We start from the raw sequence: 16,415 nt of genomic DNA, 5'->3' as shown, positions 1-16,415 counted from the left end.
TATTATTTACGTAGCTTGTTAGAAACGCACGCTTTCTCGATGAATTTCGCTGAGGAAAAATTCTCTGGTTATCAGCCGAGTGACTCCGTTTCTTGAAGCAACGTTTCGCGGAGCTTCCTATTCGACATTTTATCTGAAGACGATGGGTGGGAAACTCACTGAAAAGATACTCCAAGACGACACTGACATTCGTCTGATATCCCGCAAACATTTCATCAGCTTGGTAGGTGTCGCTTTTCATACAGAATTTTCTTATCACATACTGTCTTGCACGATGTTGCTGAACTACATTGACGGAAAAAAATCGCAGCACTATAAAATAATTAATGTAGAGTAATGAAATTTCCGGAATACATTAGCCTAGGTAACATATTTAACGGACTAACATTGCAAGATCACATGTTAATGTAAGCGTCAGATAAGCCGTTGCAAACCTGAAATGCTGGTACATTAGCACTTGGTCGGTCAATAAAGGGAGGGTTAATGCTGTTTGTGAATGACACTGGAACTGTCGTCCGATGTTGTCCATATGTTCTCGATTGTCGACCGATCTGGTGATCGTGCAGGCAGTGCGGGGAAATTTGGCATGAATGGACTATGGCAGCAGACGACCGACGCGAGTGCCTTCGCTAATAGCACGACATAGCCTACAGTGTCTGTCTTGGGATCGTGGCCATGTCGGTTGGACTCTAGACGACTGGAAAACCGTGGGCTGATCAGATGAGTTACGATTGCAGTTGGTAAGAGCTGATGGTAGGGTTCTAATGTGGTTAGACCCCACGAAGCCAAGGACCTAAATTGTCAACAAGGCACTGTGCCAGCTGGTGGTGGCTTCAGAATGGTGTGGACTGTCTTTACATGGAATGGACTGGGTCCTCTGGTCCAACTGATCTGATCATTCCCTGCAAATGGTTATAGTAGGCTTCCTTGGAGACCATTTGCAGCCATTCATGGACTTCATGTTCCCAAATAACGATGTCATGTCACTGGACCATAATTGTTCGCGATTGGTTTGAAGAACGTTATGAACAGTTCGAGAGAATTATTTGGTCACACAGACCGCCCGACATGAATCCTATCGAACATTGATGGCCCATAATCGGCAGGACAGTTCGCGCACAAGATGCAGCACTGCCAACACTTTCGCAGTTATGGACGGCTTTAGAGGTAGCATGGCCCATCGGTTTTGCAAGGGATCTCCAACGACTTATTGAATCCATGTTGCATCGAGTTGCTGCGCTACGTCCGACAAAAGGAAGTCAGGCATCCCACTGTACTGACCAAAGGCTATTTCCAAGATAGAAGCAGGCGACGCAGTTTAGTGGTCAGACAGCGGACCTGTATTGAATTAAGGCGGTGGAAATCTTCGTCCTGTCGCCCAGATTTACATTCTCCTTGGTTTACCTTTTTTACGTAAACTGATAAACACAGTCAGGTTGACTTACTTTTGGTAAGAAGGTATGTTCGATGGTGTCATTTGTTTGAACTACGTAGTGTTTAAGAAGCTGTCGGTGGAGTGTATTAGAGATAAACATCGGCGAACAAATCCTTCGACGTGAAATTTAGGAATAATTTAATTCATTACGTCGTGATTGAAATTGACTGGTTCCACATGCAACGGACTTCTTCTCTGGGAACTCATCATGATATTTGTCTCCTAGACAAACTTTCTCCTCCCTCCCCTAACAACTGTCGTCGTACGGCAACATACGATATACACGACACTGCAGTGCCTGCGTTGTTCAGAAGTACGACGCAATGTTCCTTCGGACATGCATTCGTTCTGAATAAAACAGGCATTGCAATATCGTATATAACCGCCGACACCGGGCGAGCGGCTTTCAATTAAAATTTCTATCCTGTACGAAATATGCATAACGGATATACGAGTGCAGGTTGGAGACACATGGTTCACGATATAGGGGAGTTTGGGTCTGGCCTCATGGTAAGGCTCCAGGTTCAAGTCCCAGTCCGGCACAAATTTTCATTGTCGTCATTCCATTATACACCCGATGGTAGTCCATATTTGCAGCTGCGAATACACTTCGTGTAAGACAACATTGTCGTTCTCGTTGTTGTTTCAGATGGTGCTGTTTTCGAAAAGGTTGGTATAGTGTTTCAGGGAATACTTGGGTTCAGATGGTCATCCGGCATTGCTGATTCTAAATGACTTCACATGAATTCCAGAATGGTACTCAAAACATAGCTACAACTAACCACTTTTTACAATTATGTATCTGTTATCTACATCACAAAACAAGTAAAGAAGGATAACGGAGTGTAATTGAATTAAGCCACACTATACTGAGCGAATTAGATTATGTAAAGAGACGCTAAAAGTAATAGAAGAGTTTTGTTACATGGACAGCAACAGGGATGAAGAGGATTCGAAAATAAAGACTGACAGTAGTTCGTAATACTCTTCTGAAGGCGTAAAATATGTTAACAACGAATGTAAATTTAAAGTTTTTATGTTACGCCAAAACTCTTAAACAAAATACTATTAAGTGCTATTCAGCACAGAGTATCTTTCCTATTTCAGTCCTGTCTCGTTTGTTACATGGTTTATTATTACTACGTTTCTTCTGCAACGCTAGCAGTCACCATGAAGTTGCTAAGAGGGTAAGTCCAATGAAAACCTTAAATATTTTTTTAAATGTTATTTACTGTGCTGAAGTGGTACAAAGCTGTATCAGTTTTCAACATAATCTCCCCCACGCTCATTGCAAGTCCTCCAGCGCTTACAAAGTGCATAAATTCCATTATAAAAAAATTCTTTTGGTAGTCCGCGCAACCACTCATGCACCGTGTGGCGTACCTCTTCATCAGAACGTAACTTCTTTCCTCCTATTGCGTCTCTGAGTAATCCAAACATTTGGAAATCACTTGGGGCAAGGTCTGGGTTGCTCGCTCTCTTCGTTTCCGGTTGGTGGAAGTGAACCCAGGTTTCGTCCCCAGTGACGATTCTTGGAAGGAAACCATTACCTTCTCGTTCAAAGCGCCGAAGTTCTTCACAAGCATCATCACGTCGTTCTCTCATTTCAGGAGTCAGCTGCCATGGCACCCATCTTGCAGACACTTTGTGAAACTGGAGCACACCATGAACAGTGTGGTTTGCTGACCCATGACTAATCTGTAAACATGCTGCAGTGTCATTCAGTGTCACTCGGCGGTTTTCCTTCACTATAGCTTCAACTTCTGCAATGTTCTGTGGAGTCACAACTCGTTGTGCCTGACCTGGACGAGGAGCATCTTCCACTGAAGTCACACCATTTGCGAACTTCCTACTCCATTCGTAGACTTGCCGCTGTGACAAACATGCATCAGCGTACTGAACCTTTATTCGTCGACGAATTTCAATAGGTTTCACACCTTCACTACGCAAAAACCGAATAAGAGAACGCTGTTCTTCCCTGGCGCAAGTCGCACGTGGGGCGGCCATCTTTATACTGATACTGCGACGGTATGTTTGCATCTGCACTATGCTGCCACCTACAGGCCATTCTTCACGCTGTTTGTAGCACGCTTACCAACTTCCAGGATAACGGCGCGAAATTTCGATTTGTTATTACAAACATGAAGGTTTTCATTTGATTCTCCCGCGTATATACAGTCACTGACGCAAGTTATTCACGTTAACGTCTAATTTTTTTTTAATTGAAACTTTCGTAATCCTTTTACAAGTCTATTTAACATCGATGTACGCTGGAGAGTAAATGTTTACACCGATTACTGTTGCTTAGAACAACAATTTACTATCTTCACGTAAATATTCAGGGGTTCGACGAAGATATGGAAACACCGCGGGAAACGCAAGCTTCAATATAAACGCATGTCCTAGCCATGCTTAAACAAAAATGCGCATGCTATCCAAGCTTGCAGATTGCGTTGTTTTCTTTGACCACGAATAGCACCTGTGCTACGTTGTTCAGCGTGGACCGTGGTCAGAACAGTTTTCTGTGTAGTTGTGAGAGCATTGTGTCGGGTCTAAGTGAATTGGAATGTGGGCAAATTATTGGTGCTTCTGTAACTAAGGTAGCAGAAGTGTTGTCATCCGCTAAGTCACAACGCGGACGAAAGTGCGTGTGGAGTGATAGTGACAGACGGCCATTGAAGAAGATTGTGACGAGAAATAAGAGAACAACAGCTGCAAAAGTGACTGCAGAACTGACTCTCACACTCGCGTTCCCTGTTAGCACCAAGACAACACGAAGTGATCTCCAGAAACCGGGAATTGCATGGTGAGCTGGAATTTCAAAAACCACTCATCAGTGATGCAAATGCCCGTAGTAGGAAAACGTGGGGCTAAAGTTATAAATTCTGGATTATGGGGCAACAGAAGAATGTCATTTGGTCAGATGAGTCTTGCTTCACACTGTTTTCAATTCCTGAAGAGTTTACGTCCAAGAGTGAAATATGGTGGGAGTTTGGTGATGATTTGGGCAGCCATATCATCGTATTCCATGGGTCCTATGGTTACTCTGAAAGGTCGCATTACTGCCAAGGATTATGTGACTATTTTGGCTCATCAGGTCCATCCCAAAATCCAATGACTGTTGCTCATTGGTGATGGTGTGTTGTTATAGGGCAGGGCCCCTGTTCACACAACTCGCATTGACCAGGACTGGTTTTGTGAACACAAGGATAGGTTGTCGCATCTCCCCTGCCCACCATTCACCAGACCTCGGTATTACTGAGCCTTTGTGTTCTACTTTGGAGAGAAGGGTGCGTGATCACTATCCACTCCCATTTCCGTTACCTGAACTTGCGAATATTTTGCAGGAAGAATGGAACAAGATTCCCTTGACATGTGCTTATCCATTCTGAGATGGCTGGAAGTTGTTTTGGATGCCAGAGGTTTCCCTACACCGTATTACGCATAGTAATGTATTACGCTTCTGGTGATCCACATTTTTGTCCAGCCCCTGTACATCTGCAGTTCACAAGCCAGCTTTTATTTTCTTAGGATTCTTCTTATGAATCCCTATCCTGTTACCTATTTTTCCTACAGCTACTTTTCTGTGGTTGTTCGACTGTAGTTCACTCTGGACAGTAACTCCTACTCGATGTTGTTGCTATTCCCAATGACTTGTCGCCAACACAGTGATCGAGAAGTAACGGGTTTTTCCACGTATTCGTGAGCAATACGCTTTATTCATTTACACTGAGAGTCTGCTGACAGTCCTTGCAGAAGTGTCGTTCCTCTGCAAGATAACTGAATTACGCTACAATTCCCTGGGGTTACAGCGTTCCTACATACAACTGCATCCTCCATGAGCAGGCTGACGGAACATCTGAAGTTTTCCACCAGATTGTTAATACACCCTTCCAAGTGCCGTCAAGTGCGTTTTCTCTGGTGTATAACCAGTATAATAACCAGTACTCCAGTAGTGAGAGCACCTCCCTGACTCATGCTGACCGCTACTGCCATGCATCAGCACTACTCAGTCGCTGCTGGAGTACTGGTTACTCTTCATGTTCTACTGTCCCTGTTAAGAGACGGGGGTCACACCAAAAGAAATGCACACTATTTTTATAAAAATACAGTTTTAATTCTTCATGTATGAAAGTTTAACAGTGTGTAGATACGTCCTTCCCTCTTGTTTTCAAACTTAGTTCAACCTGTTCCCGTGAGTGGCGCCGTCACAGCATGTCTTCAAGATGGCTGCTACACTTGACGTTCGTCAGAAACATCGTGCTGTCATAGAATCCCTGTGCTGTGAAAACGAGACAGTGGGAAACATCCACAAGAGGTTGAAAAAGGTGTATGGAGATGCTGCTGTCGATCGCAGTACAGTTAGTCGGTGGGCAAGCAGGTTACGTGATGAAAGCGGGCACGGCAGTATTGAGGATTGTCATCGCAGTGGCAGGCCTCGTACTGCACACACTCCAGACAACGTGGAGAGAGTTAACGAATTAGTGAATGCTGACAGACGCATCACAGTGAACGAATTGTCACGCTACGTTGGGATAGGGGAAGGAAGTGTTTGCAGAATACTGAAAGTGTTGGCGTTAAAAAAGGTTTGTGCCAGGTGGGTTCCCAGGATGTTGACAGTGGCTCAGAAAGAAACAAGAAAAACGGTATGCAGCGAACTTTTGGAACAGTACGAGAATTGTGGAGATGAATTTCTTGGAAGAATTGTGACAGGTGATGAAACATGGCTCCATCATTTTTCACCAGAGACGAAGAGGCAATCAATGGAGTGGCTTCATGCAAATTCACCCAAGAAAAAAAATTCAAAACCACACCTTCTGCTGGAAAAGTTATGACTGCGGTGTTTTTCGATTTCGAAGGACTCTTGCTTGTGGACATCATGCAAAGTGGAACCACCATAAATTCTGATGCATATGTGACGACACTGAAGAAACTTCAAGCTCGACTGAGTCGTGTTCGACCACATCGGCAAAAGCAGGATGTTTTGCTGTTGCACGACAATGCACGGCCACGAGTCAGTCAATAAACCATGGAAGCGATCACAAAACTTGGATGGACAACACTGAATCACCCACCTTTCAGTCCTGACCTGGCTCCATGTGACTACCATCTCTTTGGGAAACTGAAAGACTCTCTTCGTGGAACAAGGTTTGAAGATGATGACTCCCTTGTGCACGCTGCCAAACAGTGGGTCTAACAGATTGGTCCAGAATTTTACCGTGCGGGTATACAGGCACCGGTTCAAAGATGATGTAAGGCAGTTGAGAGGGATGGAAATTATGAAGAGAAATGAAAATATTTTTCCTAAAGAATGTTTCTACACACTGTAAGACTTTCAAACATGTAGAATAAAAGTTGGATTAAAAAAAATTGTGTGCATTTCTTTTGGAGTGACCCTCGTATATCTATGAAACAAATATCGTAATAGACTAATCTGGCACCGCTCTATCGAATGGTCGCGTAAAATTCCGCTTTAAAACTCATTTTGAAACAGAACACGAAACGATGGTTTCTGCCGACACTGGGCATAGCAAGAAAGACGTGAGCACTGTTTGTCGGCTGACTCTAGTTACTCCTTGCAAACATGAAATCGCAAATATCTGCCAAAACAACAGAAAAATGGGGAGGGGGGGGGGGTAATGACTCTTACAATGGAGACCCTACACATCAAGAACAGTAACGATCATACAATACTCTGGTGTGGTGTTCCAGAAGTTGGTCTTCGTCCGATGATTTTACGCTGTTAATGGGAGAAAACAACCTAAAACTTCCACATTTTTTAAAAAAATTTAAGGGCTGTTTCACATCTTTGGAGAGTTTACTCTTAGATCCCAAAACGATTTGGCTGTATTCGAGTTGCACTTACTAGGTCAAGTAGCAGGACCTCACAGAGATAATAAAAAATGGTTCAAATGGCTCTGAGCACTATGGGACTTAACTTCTGAGGCCATCAGTCCCCTAGAACTTAGAACTACTTAAACCTAACTAACCTAAGGACATCACACACATCCATGCCCGAGGCAGGATTCGAACCTGCGACCGTAGCGGTCGCGCGGTTCCAGACTGTTGCGCCTAACACCGTCGGCCACCCCGGCCGGCACAGAGATAATAACACTCGTCTTAGTACGACTGTTGTTGTCAAACTGGTACTTGTCTATTACAGACTTACATCTGATGCACTAATGGCAAGATGCACTGATGGCAAAACACAAAATGCGAATGAAAGTTTGCAGTGTCATCTGATCGAAACTTCCCAAAGAAATTTTTGTGTCTAAAAAGAAGATACTTTTGGTTCTTGCAAAAGCTGTTTACAGTTCAGTATGTGATGTCTGAAGACTAAAGAGAGCTGGGGTCCCAGCAGTCCTTTATCATTCTCCCAGAAGAAGGTGTGCTTAGCTAGAGGTCAACGAAGCAGTCCACAAGACACTGCCTGGAGAAGCAAAAATTCAAGTAAAAGACTACGCTGAGCTTGAAATTACGAGAAAAAGCCGCCTTACGGGAGCAGGAAGGTAATACGTATGTGTCTTGCACTGGCATTCGTTTTTCAATAGTATTTAAAAATCCATTTTCCCATAAGGTTGTATTTCTGCGTTCAATGCCAACTTTTTGTCCTAAATATCAACCAATCTCAATTAACTTTATGCAGGATCTAATCCCGAGGTATTTACTTAGATTAGATTAGTTTTTCGTTCCATAGATCCGTGCTAAGGAGATCCTCGTGGATGTGGAACATGTCAGTTTCTTTCTTTCTTTTTAAAAAGCTGAAATAACAATACTAATAGTATGAATATATACAATACATCATTTGTTTCTATTTTAAAAAATCGTCAGTGGAGTAGAACGAGTTGGCCACTAGTAAGTCTTTCAGGCTCCTTTTAAACTGATCTTTATTTGTAACTAAATTTTTTATGTTTGCTGGCAAATTATTGAAGATGAGTGTTCCTGAGTAGTGGACCCCGTTTTGAACTAAAGTAAGTGCTTTTAATTCCTTGTGTAGATCACTTTTGTTCCTGGTAGTGTATGTACGAACTGAGCTGTTTGTTGGAAAAAGAGATATATTATTTAGGACAAATTTCCTTAAGGAGTAAATATACTGAGAGGCAGTAGTTAGTATACCCAGTTCCTTGAAGAGGTTTCTACAGGACGTCCGTGAATTTACTCCACAAATAATACGTATTACACGCTTTTGGACTCTGAAAACTTTTGTTTGACTTGAAGAGTTACCCCAAAATGACTTGAAGAGTTACCCCAAAATATTGTACCATATGACATTATGGAATGAAAGTAGGCAAAGTATGCAAGCTTTTGATTTTTATGTCAGCTAACACTCGAATTGCAAATACAGATTTGTGAAGGCGTTTCTGCAGTTCTGTGGTGTGCTCCTCCCAGCTGAATTTATTATCAAGTTGTAATCCCAGGAATTTAAGCCTGTCAACCTCTTCTATCTGCTCTTCTTCATACTTTATGCATATGCTGGGCGGAAACCTCTTACAGGTTCTGAATTGAATATAGTGAGTCTTTTCGAAGTTTAATGTCAGTGAGTTGGCTCTAAACCATTTATTAACATTCATGAAAGTACCATTAGCAGATCTCTCTAGAACTACACTCGACATACTATTTATTGCAATATTTTTGTCATCTGCAAACAAAGCGAAGTCTGCTTCTGGCATTAACACAATAGAAAATTTAGTTTGTCTATTGTATTACCACATTTATGTACCGATATTCCAAGTAAATTTACGTTTGAAATTTTAAAAGAAAATTAAAGCTAAGTAATAACTTTTCTCATAAAATGTATACATAGAATTATTGAACAATGTCGTGTGAAAGTACCTAAAAAACTTGGAATGTGAAAATTTACATCTGAGTACCAAAAGTTGGTGTTCAAGAATACTATTAAAAGCATATTAAAAATTCAAAAACCAATTTAGTTCTGGACTTCACAACTTGAGCATTGTTACATCTTTATATGATAGACATGATTATAAAATTTGTATGGAATCTGCAAAGTTGAAGAAAAGTTAAATTTTTGGGTGGAGTCTCCTCTAAAAAATGCCGGTAGAGATTTATCTCCTGAGAAGCCCTGAATCCAATTATAAAGATGGCCCGAGATTCTATAATATCGGATTCTGTATACGAAGTGACAGTGGCGGGCTGTATACAATGCCTTCTGGTAGTCAAGGAACTCGATACCAACCTAGGCACTATGTTAAGTGCTGAATTAATCTTTACAGATTCGGCCAAGTGCCGAAGAAGATCTGACACAAACAAGAGTCAAAAATATACTGATTTCATTCTTGGTTGTGTATGACTACTGGCCATGAAGGCCTACATTATGTGATCAAGTGCTTATTTCGTTTTGAAATATCTCAAAAAGAAGAACTTATTAATAACATTCCCAAAAGTACAGAAGAATTACGCTCCATCGTTGAAGCTTACCTTGTCGTCATTTTCGGCGTTCTTGTTATTCAGAAGACAGGTCTCTCTATATTCTTTTAACGACTCTCGTTCGCAGCATTCTCGAAGGACTTCCTCCTGTCCGAAAGTACGTACCGACTGGCACCAGCGCAGGGGCGACAGAAAGCTTCCAGGCAGGCGCGGTCTTGACAATGCTCCTCCGTCCGCCTCTGAACTTGGACTACTTTCCAGGCGGCAGCCGAAGACCTGCTGGAGGACGCCGTGCTCAGCCCTCTCCCCCCCCCCCCCCTCCACCAAAATGTTTTCCATCGGCGGGAGCAAAAACAACGAGGAGAGGCGGCCGGCGATGACCCGTTGCCGCGGGGCTCCGGAGGAACCGGTCGCGGCAGCGCGCCACACGCATCCCATCTACATACCTCCAGCTACAGCAACTAACGGCGCGTCAACGGGACCGACGGCGTCTGCCCGCTTCTTCACCTCGTCACCTGTCACTGCACCAGACGTCGTCGGCAAACGTACCCTCGCGAAGGACTTCCCAAGGACTTCCCTTAAAACGTGCGCCCGTCTAAGTTCCCTGGTTGACATTTTCTAATACATTGAGGTAACTTAAGTCATGGGACACCTCCTGACATCGTGTCGGACCTCCTTTTTCCCGGATTAGTTCAGCAAGTCGCCGTGGCATGGACTCAACAAGTCGTCGAAAGGCACCTGCAGCAATACTGAGCCATGCTGCGTCTATAGCCTTCCATAACTACGAAGGTGTTGCAGGAGCAGAATTTTGTGCACGAACTGACCTCTCGATTAGGTCCTATAAACGTTCGATGGGGATTCCCGTTGGGGGATCTTGGTGGCCAAATCATTCGCTCGAATTATCCAGAATGTTCTTCAAACCGATCTTGAACAACTGTGACGCGGTAGCATGGTGCATTGTCATCCATAAAAATTCCTTCGGTCTTTGGGAAAATGAAGCTCTTGAATGGCTGCAAATGATCTCCAAGTAGCCAAACATAACTATTTTCAGTCAATGATCGGTTCTGTTTCACCAGAGAATCCAGTCCATTCCATGCACACACAGCCCATACCATTATGGAGCCACCTACAGCTTCTTCACTGACTTGTTGACAACTTGGGTTCATGACTTCATGGGATCTGCGCCACACTCGAACCCAACCTTAAGCTCGTACTAACTGAAATCGGGACTCATCTGACCAGGTCACGGTTTTCCAGTCGTCCACGGCCCAACCGATACGGCCACGAGCCCAGGAGAGGCGCTGCATGCGATGTCGTGCTGCTAGCAAAAGGCGCTCTGCTGCAGTAGCCCATTAACGCCAGATTTCTGTGCACTGCCCTAACGGATGTGTCCGTCTTACGTCCATTATTGATTTCTGCGGTTGTTTCACGCAGCGTCACTTGCCTGTTAGGACTGACAGCTCTATACAAACGCTGCTGCTCTCGGTCGTTAAGGCCTTTGGCCACTGCTTTGTCCGTAGTGAGAGGTGATGCCTGAATCTGGTACTCTGGCACACTCTTGACACTGCAGATCTTGGACGATTTCTGAAATGGGAGTCCCATGTTTCTTGCTACAAATACCATTCCGCGTTAAAAATCTGCTAATTCCCGTCGTTCGGCCATAATTAGGTCTGAAACATTTTCGCATGAATCACCTGAGCACAAATGACAGCTTCGCCAATACACTGCCGTTTCACATTTTGTGTACGCGACACTACCACCACATAGTGCATATCACTGTCATATGACGGTTGTTACCTCAGTGTAGTGTGACTCAGTGGTAATGAGCCAGATTGCAAATTTCGAGGTCTCGAGTTCGATCTGCGCTCAGTCGTGACACTCACTTTGCGACAATTATTGTTACCGCCTGACAGAATATTACATGACGAGAAAACAAGCCATGAGATTGATCCTTGATTTTAATTTTTTTTAGTTAATAAAAAAATAGTTATATTTTTCCGATACAAGCATTATTAAATTATGAGGGACCATGCATGTTCGTGAAATAAACTTAAAAAGTCGAATCTCACTGACTTAGTTAAACAAGCTACAACTTATTCATGAAGAAATACTTTAGAATATGTGTATAACTGTAGTTTACCTTACTGAAAGCAAGAAAATATAAACACGTATTTCATGCGTGAGAAGCCTGTATTCATATTCTTCTCTGTTCTTATTATGATAGGCACTTCCCGTGATATGTAACAGTTTTGTGTGGAGTCCAATGATTCGCACAGTGTTGCACATTACTCAACTTTCTAATTCATGAATATTCCTGTAAAGGTAATTACTTTCGCTTAAAAAGCGAATGTGCTAAGATTTTTCCATTTTGTGGCCAAATGTAGCAATTACATGTGGGGTCCCACAAGGTTCCATTTTGGGGCCTTTACTTTTTCTTGTGTATATCAATGACCTTTCATCAGTAACATTACCAGATGCCAAGTTCGTTTTGTTTGCCGATGATACAAATATTGCAATAAATAGCAAATCAAGCGTAGTCTTAGAAAGATCAGCTAATAAAATATTTGTGTACATTAATTAGATTAGATTAGATTTACTTTCATTCCAATTGATCCGTAGTGAGGAGGTCCTCCAGGATGTGGAACATGTCAGAAAAACAACAATACATGACAAATATTTACAACTAAAACAAATACGCTAATGTACCATTCCACAGGTCCCAAGTGGAATGATCGTCATTTTTTAATGAACACTAAGAGTCATTTTACAAATACTAATGCACTGAATTTAAAATAAAAAAGTTTTTTTATTAATTTATAAGATAATAAACATGTAATACAACTACTGTAATACTTATTTACAATGAACACATTACTGCACTGAAATTGTGCAGAAGTTATGTTGTACTTATATACAAATCAGTTGGTTTTACTAAGAAATTCATCAATGGAGTAGAAGGAGTTGGCCACCAATAAATCCTTTAGGCTTCTCTTAAACTGAATTTTATTGGTTGTTAAGCTTTTTATGGCTGCTGGCAAGTTATTGAAAATGTGTGTTCCTGAATAATGCACACCTTTTTGTACAAGACTAAGTGACTTTAAATCCTTGTGAAGATTATTCTTATTTCTAGTATTGATTCCATGAATTGAGCTGTTGGTTTGAAAAAGTGGTATATTTTTAATGACAAATTTCATTAAGGAATAAATATATTGGGAAGCAGTAGTTAGTATCCCTAGTTCCCTAAACAGGCTTCTGCAGGATGTTCTTGAGTTCACACCACATATAATTCTTACTGCACGTTTTTGTGCCTGGAAAACTTTAGCTTGGCTTGATGAATTACCCCAAAAAATAATCCCATATGACATTATGGAATGAAAGTAAGCATAGTATGCCAGCTTTTTCATTTTTATATCCCCTATGTCTGACAAAATTCGCATTGCAAATAGAGATTTGTTAAGACGCTTCAGCAGTTCTGTGGTGTGCTCCTCCCAGTTGAATTTATTATCAAGCTGTAATCCCAAGAATTTAACACTGTCCACTTCTTCTATCTTCTTGTCATCATATGTTAGACATATACTCTTGGGACACCCCTTACAAGTTCTGAACTGCATGTAGTGTGTTTTTTCAAAGTTTAGTGACAAAGAATTGGCTAGGAACCAGTGATTAATGTCCACAAATATTTTATTGGCTGATCTTTCTAAGACTACACTTGATTTGCTATTTATTGCAATGTTTGTATCATCGGCAAACAAAACAAACTTGGCATCTGGTAATGTTACTGATGAAAGGTCATTGATATACACAAGAAAAAGTAAGGGCCCCAAAATGGAACCTTGTGGGACCCCACATGTAATTAGTTCCCGGTTGGATGATGCCTGATAGCTTGATACATGTCTCTTTCCTAATAACACCCTTTGTTTCCTACCAGAGATATAAGATTTGAACCATTTTGCAGCATTTCCTGTTACACTATAATATTCTAGTTTACTTAAAAGGATATTGTGATTTACACAGTCAAATGCCTTTGACAGATCACAAAATATACCAGTTGCCTGCAATTTTTTGTCTAATGAATTAAGCACATTTTCACTGTAAGTGTAGATAGCCTTCTCAATATCAGAACCTTTTAGAAATCCAAACTGTGACTTTGACAGTATGTTATTTGAGATAAGATGGTTATAAAGACGACTGTACATTACTTTTTCGAAAATTTTTGAGAATACTGGCAACAGTGAAATTGGACGGAAATTTGATGCTATTTCTTTATCTCCCTTCTTAAACAGTGGCTTAACTTCAGCATATTTCAGCCATTCAGGAAATATTCCACTGATAAACGACTGGTTACACAGATAGCTTAATATGTTACTTAACTCCGAATCACATTCTTTAATTAACTTTGTTGATATTTCATCATACCCACTAGATGTTTTTGATTTTAAAGATTTTATGATGGACATTATTTCTGTTGGGGTAGTGAGGGTCAAATTCATATTATGAAAGTTACTTGAAATGTCTGGTCTAAGGTAATCCATAGCAGCATCTACTGAACCTGACAACCCCATCTTTTCAGTAACAGTTATAAAATGTTTGTTAAAAAGTTCTGCAACACTATACACATCTGTCACCAATGTATCATTTACTCTTAATGCTATTTGTTCCACTTCATGTCTGGTTCTACCGGTCTCCTCCTTCACTATATCCCATATTGTCTTTATTTTGTTATCTGATATGACTATCTTTTCCTTGTAATATATTTGCTTTGACATCCGTATTACAGTCTTTAATATTTTGCAATATTTCTTATAATGTGCTATAGCATCAACATTGGAAATGTTTCAGATTGACAGACACAGTTTTCTTTTTGTTTTACAAGATACCCCTATTCCTCGAGTAATCCATGGCTTCTTTGTAGACTTTGCTCTAACCTTGGTAAGTTTTGGGGGAAAGCAATGTTCGAACAAGGTAAGCACTTTATTAGCAAAAATGTTATATTTTTCATTCATGCCATGAGCACTGTAAACATCAGTCCAGTGAATGTCTCTGAGGCGTGTCCTAAAATAATCAATTTTTGGCTTACTGATTACCCTCTTGAGCTCAGATTTAACAGATTTTATATCCTGTTCAGTATTAACATTTAACAGAAGGAACTGCATGTCATGGTCTGAGAGGCCATTGACTATTGGTTTTGTAATATAATTTTGTTCATTGGACTTTTCTATAAAGATATTATCAATGGCTGTTTGTGAGCAAGTGGCTATCCTAGTGGGGAACTTTACTGTGGGAATTAAGTTGAATGATAGTGTTACTAACTCAAATAAGTTCTTATTGGGAGAGTCTTTAAGGAAATCTACATTGAAATCACCAGAAACCACTATTTCTTTGTTTTCGGTTGTTAAATGGGCCAGTACAGCTTCAGAGTTAAAATATCTGCTGACAGTTGAAAATTCTTTCTCAAACTGAAGGTTTGTCTCAGTTCTAACCTCTCTTAAAATTTGCTTTCTTTCTGTCCTCCCTGCCCTAAAAAAGGGTCTTTTCTGAACCCTATAACCACTGGTATTTTACCACTCACGACAGTGCCTCCCCCCTTTAACTTTCCTGCTATTTCCCCAGCCAATTTACCCTTCCCCTTCCTGTTGCGGTGAAGGCCATGCCTAGCATAATCCCACCTACTGAGAGAATCAACATGAACCACACCAATGTGTGACCCCGCACCCGACATGAGCAGCCATTCCAGCTCCAAATTAACTCTCTTGACAGAAGAGTTCAAATGAGGTCGGTCATGGCGCCCAAGAACAGATACAAACTCAACACTAGTATGCTTCGATGCTGATGCAATCTTCGCCAGGTCACTCTCTATACTGTACCCAGGACCTCTGTCAATACTGTTACCTGCCCCACCCACTATAACCATGGTGTCTTCCTTAGTGAAATCTTTGCAAAGTGATCCTAAATCCTCTGTGACCTGCTCCAGACCAGCACTGGGTTTAAAAAAATTGGTGACCTGGTATTCTGATCCTAGTTCATCCTGCAAAAGTTGGCCAACACCTCTTCCATGGGAACTACCTAACAACAACACTTTCTTTCTCTTTACTGATTTCCCTACATTCTTACTTTTCAATTTGCTGCTGAAAGTTTGTTGTGCCCTGTCTACACCTGCAACTGCTTGAGGCTCACCAGCTTCTAACTGAAGCAACAGGTCAAATCTACTTTCCACATTCACCATAAAGCTGTCAGACAAAGTTCTAGGCCTGTTTGTCCTGTTGCCTGTTGCCACTTCCCACCTCTCTTTACCCTTCTCGCTCCTTAACCTGTCAAGATCTCCCCTGGCCTTGTCTAACTCGGCCTGAAGGGCGGCAATTTTCCCCTCCTGTTCTAGTATCTTCCTATCTCTACTACAAATCCTGCAAAACCACTGATGAGTCTCATTTACTTCCCCTATTCACTGGTTCCTAGCCAATTCTTTGTCACTAAACTTTGAAAAAACACAGTCCCATGAGTATATGTCTAACATACGATGACAAGAAGATAGAAGAAGTGGACAGTGTTAAATTCTTGGGATTACAGCTTGATAATAAATTCAACTGGGAGGAGC

The 16,415-nt window shown here is 41.5% G+C and overlaps 1 long non-coding RNA gene across 1 annotated transcript in view; it reads right to left on the bottom strand.

The window, feature by feature from the left end:
* The window catches only part of LOC126262795 (uncharacterized), a 107,350-nt gene extending 97,301 nt beyond the window's left edge, over positions 1–10,049 (bottom strand). Inside the window, exon 1 of the long non-coding RNA XR_007546760.1 lies at positions 9,875–10,049. This is a non-coding gene — a long non-coding RNA (uncharacterized LOC126262795). The remainder of the gene's footprint in view (positions 1–9,874) is intronic.
* Positions 10,050–16,415: the final 6,366 nt, after the last annotated feature.

The sequence above is a fragment of the Schistocerca nitens genome, chromosome 6 (assembly GCF_023898315.1).
Source record: "Schistocerca nitens isolate TAMUIC-IGC-003100 chromosome 6, iqSchNite1.1, whole genome shotgun sequence".
Classification (NCBI taxonomy): Eukaryota; Metazoa; Arthropoda; class Insecta; order Orthoptera; family Acrididae; genus Schistocerca; species Schistocerca nitens.
This window is presented reverse-complemented; position numbering and strand designations above follow the sequence as displayed.